The sequence below is a fragment of the Aegilops tauschii genome, chromosome 7, assembly GCF_002575655.3.
Source record: "Aegilops tauschii subsp. strangulata cultivar AL8/78 chromosome 7, Aet v6.0, whole genome shotgun sequence".
In the NCBI taxonomy this organism is placed as follows: domain Eukaryota; kingdom Viridiplantae; phylum Streptophyta; class Magnoliopsida; order Poales; family Poaceae; genus Aegilops; species Aegilops tauschii.
The window spans coordinates 573,876,727-573,883,913 of record NC_053041.3 but is presented as its reverse complement, the minus strand read 5'-3'; positions in this window follow the sequence as shown (position 1 = coordinate 573,883,913).

Below are 7,187 nucleotides of genomic sequence, written 5' to 3'. Positions count from 1 at the left end.
CCCTTCTGTACACACCTTTTGAGAGAGACACACATGATTCGGAAATTGTTAGAATACTTTATGTGCTTCACTTATATCTTTTGAGTTATATAGTTTTTGCTCTAGTGCTTCACTTATATCTTTTAGAGCACGGCGGTGGTTTTGTTTTATAGAAACTATTGTTCTCTCATGCTTCACTTATATTATTTTGAGAGTATTAAAAAGCATGGTAATTTGCTTAAATTGGGAAATTAATCCTAATATGATAGGCATTCGATATTAGTAAAAAAAAATCTTATGAGGGTGTTGAATACTATGAGAAGTTAGATGCTTGGTAATTGTTTTGAGATATGGAGATGATGATATTAGAGTCATGCTAGTTGAGTAGTTGTGAATTTGAGAAATACTTGTGTTAAAGTTTGTGATTCCCGTAGCATGCACGTATGGTGAACCGTTATGTGATGAAGTCGGAGCATGATTTATTTATTGATTGTCTTCCTTACGAGTGGCGGTCGGGGACGAGCGATGGTCTTTTCCTACCAATCTATCCCCCTAGGAGCATGCGCGTAATACTTTGCTTTGATAACTTGTAGATTTTTGCAATAAATATATGAGTTCTTTATGACTAATGTTGAGTCCATGGATTATACGCACTTTTCTTTCTTCCACCATTGCTAGCCTCTCTAATACCGCGCACTTTTCGCCGGTATCATACACCCACCATATACCTTCCTCAAAACAGCCACCATACCTACCTATCTTGGCATTTCCATAGCCATTCCGAGATATATTTCCATGCAACTTTCCACAGTTCCGTTTACTATGACACGCTCCATCATTGTCATATTGCTTCGCATGATCATGTAGTTGATGTCGTATTTGTGGCAAAGCCACCGTTCATAATTCTTCCATACATGTCACTCTTGATTCATTGCATATCCCGGTACACCGCCGGAGGCATTCACATAGAGTCATATTTTGTTCTAAGTATTGAGTTGTAATTGTTGAGTTGTAAGTAAATAAAAGTGTGATGATCATCATTTTTTTAGAGCATTGTCCCAAGTGAGGAAAGGATGATGGAGACTATGATTCCCCCACAAGTCAGGATGAGACTCCGGACTAAAAAAAAGGAGGCCATAAAAAAGAGAAAAGGCCCAAATAAAAAAAATGATGAGAGAAAAAGAGAGAAGGGACAATGTTACTATCCTTTTACCACACTTGTGCTTCAAAGTAGCACCATGATCTTCATGATAGAGAGTCTCCTATGATATCACTTTCATATACTAGTGAGAAATTTTCATTATAGAACATGGCTTGTATATTCCAATGATGGGCTTCCTGAAAATGCCCTAGGTCTTCGTGAGCAAGCGAGTTGGATGCACACCCACTTAGTTTCTTTTGTTGAGCTTTCATATACTTATAGCTCTAGTGCATCCGTTGCATGGCAATCCCTACTCACTCACATTGATATCTATTAATGGGTATCTCCATAGCCCGTTGATACGCCTAGTTGATGTGAGACTATCTTCTCCCTTTTTTGTCTTCTCCACAACCACCACTCTATTCCACATATAGTGATATGTCCATGGCTCACGCTCATGTATTGCGTGAAGATTGAAAAAGTTTGAGAACATCAAAAGTATGAAACAATTGCTTGGCTTGTCATCGGGGTTGTGCATGATTTAAATACTTTCTGTGGTGAAGATAGAGCATCGGGGTTGTCATCGGGGTTGTGCATGTAGGGATAACTTTCTTTGGCCATATTTTTTTGAGAAGACATAATTGCTTAGTTAGTATGCTTGAAGTATTATTATTTTTATGTCAATATTAAACTTTTGTCTTGAATCTTTCGGATCTGAATATTCATACCACAATTAAGAGAATTACATTGAAATTATGCCAAGTAGCATTCCACATCAAAAAATCTGTTTTTATCATTTACCTACTCGAGGACGAGCAGGAATTAAGCTTGGGGATGCTTGATACGTCTCCAACGTATCTATAATTTTTTATTGTTCCATGCTATATTATATTCTGTTTTGGACATTAATGGGCTTTATTATACACTTTTATATTATTTTTGGGACTAACCTATTAACCGGAGGCCAAGCCCAGAATTGTTGTTTTTTTTGCCTATTTCAGAGTTTCGCAGAAAAAGAATATCAAACGGAGTCCAAACGGAATGAAACCTTCGGGAACGTGATTTTTGGAACGAACATGATCCAGAGGACTTGGACCCTACGTCAAGACATCAACCAGGAAGGCACGAGGTAGGGGGCGCGCCTACCCTCCCTGGGCTCACCCTCCACCCACGTGGGCCCCATGTTGCTCCACCGACGACTTCTTCCTCCTATATATACCTACGTACCCCCAAACTACCAGATACGGAGCAAAAAAACCTAATTCCACCGCCGCAACCTTCTGTACCCGTGAGATCCCATCTTGGGGCCTTTTCCAGAGCTCCGCCGGAGGGGGCATCGATCACGGAGGGCTTCTACATCAACACCATAGCCTCTCCGATGATGTGTGAGTAGTTTACCTCAGACCTTCGGGTCCATAGTTATTAGCTAGATGGCTTCTTCTCTCTTTTTGGATCTCAATACAATGTTCTTCCCCTCTCTTGTGGAGATCTATTCGATGTAATCTTCTTTTGAGGTGTGTTTGTTGAGACCGATGAATTGTGGGTTTATGATCAAGTTTATCTATGAACAATATTTGAATCTTCTCTGAATTCTTTTATGTATGATTGGTTATCTTTGCAAGTCTCTTCGAATTATCAGTTTGGTTTGGCCTACTAGATTGATCTTTCTTGCAATGGGAGAAGTTCTTAGCTTTGGGTTCAATCTTGCGGTGTCCTTTCCCAGTGACAGTAGGGGCAGCAAAGCACATATTGTAGTGTTGCCATCGAGGATAACAAGATGGGGTTTATATCATATTGCATGAGTTTATCCCTCTACATCATGTCATCTTACCTAAAGCGTTACTCTGTTCTTATGAACTTAATACTCTAGATGCATGCTGGATAGCGGTCGATGTGTGGAGTAATAGTAGTAGATGCGGGCAGGAGTCGGTCTACTTGTCTCGGACGTGATGCCTATATACATAATCATACCTAGATATTCTCATAACTATGCTCAATTCTGTCAATTGCTCAACAGTACTTTGTTCACCCACAGTAATACTTATGCTCTTGAGAGAAGCCACTAGTGAAACCTATGGCCCCCGGGTCTATTTTCCATCATATTAATCTCCCGTCAACAAGTTATTTCTAGCGTCGTCTTTATTTTGCTTTGTTTACTTTGCATCTTTATCATAAAAATACCAAAAATATTATCTTATCATATCTATCAGATCTCACTCTCGTAAGTGACCATGAAGGGATTGACAACCCCTTTATTGCGTTGGTTGCGAGGATTTATTTGTTCGTGTAGGTGTGAGGGACTCGTGCGTGGCCTCCTACTGGATTGATACATTGGTTCTCAAAAACTGAGGGAAATACTTACGCTACTTTGCTGCATCACCCTTTCCTCTTCAAGGGAAAACCAACGCAGTGCTCAAAAGGTAGCACCATCCTCCACTCCTTTATATACGGGGAGGGAGGCACCCCTTGGAGACACAACAATTGATCCCTTGGATCTCTTAGCCGTGTGTGGTGCCCCCCTCCACCATAATCCACCTCGATAATATCGTAGCGGTGCTTAGGCAAAGCCCTGCGTCGGTAGAACATCATCATCGTCACCACGCCATCGTGCTGACGGAACTCTCCCTCAAAGCTCGGCTGGATCGGAGTTCGAGGGACGTCATCGAGTTGAACGTGTGCTGAACTCGGACGTGCCATGCATTCAGTACTTGATCGGTCGGATCGTGAAGACGTACGACTACATCAACCGTGTTGTGCTAACGCTTGCACTTTCGGTCTACGAGGGTACGTGGACACACTCTCCCCTCTCGTTGCTATGCATCACCATGATCTTGCATGTGCGTAGGAAATTTTTTGAAATTACTACGTTCCCCAACAGGTGGAGCACTCCATCCACATCATGGAGTTGTTGCTTGCCGAGAAGTACAAGGTGGTCGGGTTCGACCTCCAGTACACCCATGCTCGTGCCGGGTCTCGTCCCAAGGTCGCCGTCGCCCAGATGTGCGTGCGCCACCACGTCCTCGTCTACCACTAATGCCTGGCCACAAGGCCTTGCGAGCGTTTCGTCAGGTTTGTCAACAGCCCCCACTACATGTTCGCTACGGTGGACATCACCAACGATTTAAAGGCGCTCAAGAATTCGGGCATCACCTGCCAAAATCTTGTCGACATCCAGGGCCAATACAAGATCTGGGACAACAAGGAAGCAGAGCAATGGCAAGCGTCATCGTAACAATAAGTAGATGATTAGATCCTCGTTTCTCCTAGTTTAGTATGCATGTAATTGCTTACTTTGGTGCGTGGAAATGTTATGTGTGTAGTCACTTGTGTAATTGTATGCTTAATTTGGTTATGCAATGCTATCTTTTTAAGTATATATGTTGATGCTCTGTAGACAGAGCGTAGATGTTGTGCGGACAAAGAAAATCATATTGCACACCGACTAAACAATGGAATCCGTCGGTGATGTTTTCCTCAATCACTCACAATTGTATAGAAGCAATCGTTTGCTCACAACACACACGGCATGTTAGCAGCAATCGTCTGTGTTGTTATCGGTCTTCGCACACGTTTCCGATTACAGACCTGTTTGCCGCGTATCACACACATCTTGTTAAGTTGAACCATTTCTGATATCAACGCAAACAGTTCATCCGAGTGAACCGCATGCCATATATCGCACACACCTTGATCTGGCTGACCGTTTCTTTTGTGATGCCTAATCACAAACAGTTCATCCGAGTGGAACGTATGCTATACATCGCACACACCTTCATCTGGCTGCCCGTTTCTTTTGTTCCTCCTCATTGCAAACAGTTAATTGAACTGAACTGTATGCCCTGCATCGCACACGCAACTAAAATATGAGCCGTGTTTGATGCATCCTCCATCGCAAACGATTTGCACTTTTTTGACGGTTTTTTTACACCACCGTTTGCGATTATTGCATCGAACACAGTTTCATCGAAGGATCTCTGATCGTAGTGCCGCGTTAGCAGCATCCTACAGTAGTGATAGCCTCTCTATACTATAATGAGGCCATACAAATATTTTGAAGTCATTCAGAGCTCACTTGATACTTATTTGAAAAATATCCCCATTTATTGCATAAATGAGGTTTGCACTATGAGTAATGGCTACTCTTGTGCTAAAATTGTGAAAGAATTTGTGTAGCTCCCTAATATCACAAGAAGAGGTGTATCCAAGATTTGGGGGTGAGTCTCGGACTAGAACATCAAAAGGGAAAGGGGGGAGGGGGTTACTTATTCATCATGTAACAAAATGGCAAAATAAAATATCCTAATTAATTATTTAATTAATGCAATGAAGATGATACAATAATGATGAGAATGCATATGATGCACAACAATATAGTAGACAAATATATATATATAAGTTATTACTCCAGACTATTACACCTACTCTATCTCCCGCTCCTCCCCCCCCCCCCCCCCCCAACCCACACAGAAATGGGCCTGGACATATGGTTACTAGCAACCTCAAGAAATTCCACTTGATGTTGACTTCTATGGTGTGTAAAGTTACTACCTCCAATCTGGTTTATTAGGCCCTCTCTTATTTTGTGCTAAAGTTTGACCAGAAATTTAACTAATAAAATGTAAATTATATGTCACAAAAATTATACAGTTGTTTCAAAGACAACCCAGACAATATACTTTTTTATCATATAATTTATATATTGTTAGTTTTAAATACAGCCGACTCAAAATACGAGCGGGTTTAATAAACCCGGACGGAGGTAGTAGCTAAGATCGGTTTATAGCTCTGAGTTATGGCCCACCTTAATTCCACATTAAAGTTGCACATGTGGTGTACTTCTACCAGATATGTGGCTCCTAGCATATACTCCCTCCGTCTAGAATTACTTGTCACTCAAATGGATGTATCTAGCTATATTTAGATATATCCATTTGAGTGACAAGTAATTCTTGATGAAGGGAGTAGAAAATACAACCTGGTACAGTACATCCCTACAACCTCTATAGTGTAGACTAGGAAATATGCATGTGCGTTGCAACGGGAGGAAAATAATATCTCAACATTCCCCATATCCCCGCACACACTCTTCCACGTCCTCTATGTGAACACAACGCCCGATCTATATTGTCGCTTAGCCTGCTTTCTGCCATCGTTGGCCCGCGAGATCTTGATAGTGGTGGGGTTGGTCGGTGTGGTGGCGACCACCCAACTGATGCCCTTTTCTCCTCCGGGTCCACCTCCGTCTCGAAGTTGTGGTTGCATTCTCATTTGGTTGCTACACGGCGACCTTCGGGGCACGGTTGCTTCGACTATTCTCTCCTACGACGATGTAACCGGAGGATTACTAATTGCAGCGCATAAATTTTGTTTGATTGGCATAATTAGCGCATAACCAGGCATGAATGTCCCTTCATTATCAGGGTTTATTCTCTTTGACTATTTTTGCGCTCATGTGCTCATATTTTTTATTAATTAGAGCAAAACCAGCATATTCTCTTTTATTAGCACATGCCCACAATTTTTTTAATTATAGGTTATAGCCAACCAGCATATTGTCTTTTATTGGCATGTGCAAGTTACCTCCGGCAATAATTTGTGAAGTATCACGTTCTGCACATGACTCTCGAGACAACTTCCTTATTATCATACAACCTTCTTATTTCCAGACAACTTAGACACATCTAAAAACGGGTGTGATTTAGTATAAAATTCCAAGGTGAGACTGTTCCTATCAAAATTGCAAGTTATCTGAGTTTTGGCTTTGTCCGTCGACATAATATGGAAGGTTCATAGTTCAATCCACTCGCGCCCTTAATATTTTGCTTCTTGTCAGTGTGACCGAAAATAGAAATTCGTAGTAGGCCCAATTGGGGATAAGCGAAAAAATGGGGAACTACGTGTGGAATGGACGGAACAAAATCTATACGTATTTTTTGCTTTTCGTGGGGCAGCTGTGTGGGAGCTATTATATGACGCTAGTTGCACCAAATAGCGTGTGGAACGCACAACCAATCCCGTCTGGGCCAGCTACTGGCAGGCACCAAAATAACATGTGTTTGCAGGGCAC